The following is a 1,047-nucleotide window of genomic DNA, read 5'->3' on the forward strand; positions in this document are numbered from 1 at the left end:
GAAAGAAGCCAACCCGTGATGTAGACCCAACAAGCATTTTGGCCAAACTCGCAGTACCTCCCACAGGAGCTTGGGGATCAGTGGCTCTTCAGAGTTATCCTTAGCTACGTCAAGGTGAACAAGCTTCTCTAACCACATGAATAAGCAGTGGATGAGGGTGTCCCGGGAGGAGTGACGTCTTGGGTGGAGCTTCTCTCTCCAGCTAGGGCAGCACCTAGAGGAACTGATGCCCAAGGCCTCTGCCAACAGCACTCCCAGCAGTGATCAGTCTTTCCTTGAAGGGGGATGGGGTGGGGCACTAGTGTCCACTGTAAACATGAAATCAACTGCATTGCCTTGGGAAACGTACATCCTATAAGTTGTGAAAATATAAACCCTGCAAAATTGTCATCACAATAGAAAATTAAAACCTACCATCATTGCATCCAGGAAATTCATACACACAATCCCCTCCCGCAGAACCAAGGATTGGAACATATTTATGAGTACAGAGATCATAGCAGGCACTCCAAAATACATAAATTAATCAGTCCTCTAGACTTCTCCACTTCCCCATGTAATGCTCGAGTTAGCCTATGATCATGTTGCCCTAAATCATTAACCCCAATCTTCCTTCCCACATGCACTCCCACTTCTGCAGTAAGTAAAGCCAATCTAGGTCCATCCCTCCTTCCAGGAGCAGGTGTAGGAGCCTAGGCACCCAGGAAAGGACAGAGGAGGAGTCAGAACAGGTGTGATGGAGAGCCCTGGGGCGCATGCTGATTCTACCCCTGGCTGCTGGATCTTGGGAGAGTACTTCAATTCCAAGACACTGTTTCCTCATCTCTACAGTGAGAAGGACCGCCCCAACCCGGAGTTGCTGCGACAACCAAATATGGGTGAATTAAATATAGGGAAATACTCTATGAGCCACAAAACCCTGGAAATTGAGAGGAAAAGGAAGGCCAGGAAGGAGTCTGCTGGGACAAAGTAGCTGCAGCCCTGCTAGCCTCAGGCACGTGACTTCTCAGGAAGAGAAACCCCAGGGGTGACAAAATTGCCTTCCAG

The 1,047-nt window shown here is 48.9% G+C and overlaps 1 protein-coding gene across 1 annotated transcript in view; it reads left to right on the plus strand.

Moving 5' to 3' along the window:
* Positions 1–1,047, plus strand: part of ASIC2 (acid-sensing (proton-gated) ion channel 2) — a 289,508-nt gene that overhangs the window by 145,900 nt on the left and 142,561 nt on the right. The gene's annotated exons all lie outside the window — the stretch shown is intronic.

The sequence above is a fragment of the Galeopterus variegatus genome, unplaced genomic scaffold (assembly GCF_000696425.1).
Source record: "Galeopterus variegatus unplaced genomic scaffold, G_variegatus-3.0.2 Scaffold1694, whole genome shotgun sequence".
Taxonomy (NCBI): Eukaryota; Metazoa; Chordata; class Mammalia; order Dermoptera; family Cynocephalidae; genus Galeopterus; species Galeopterus variegatus.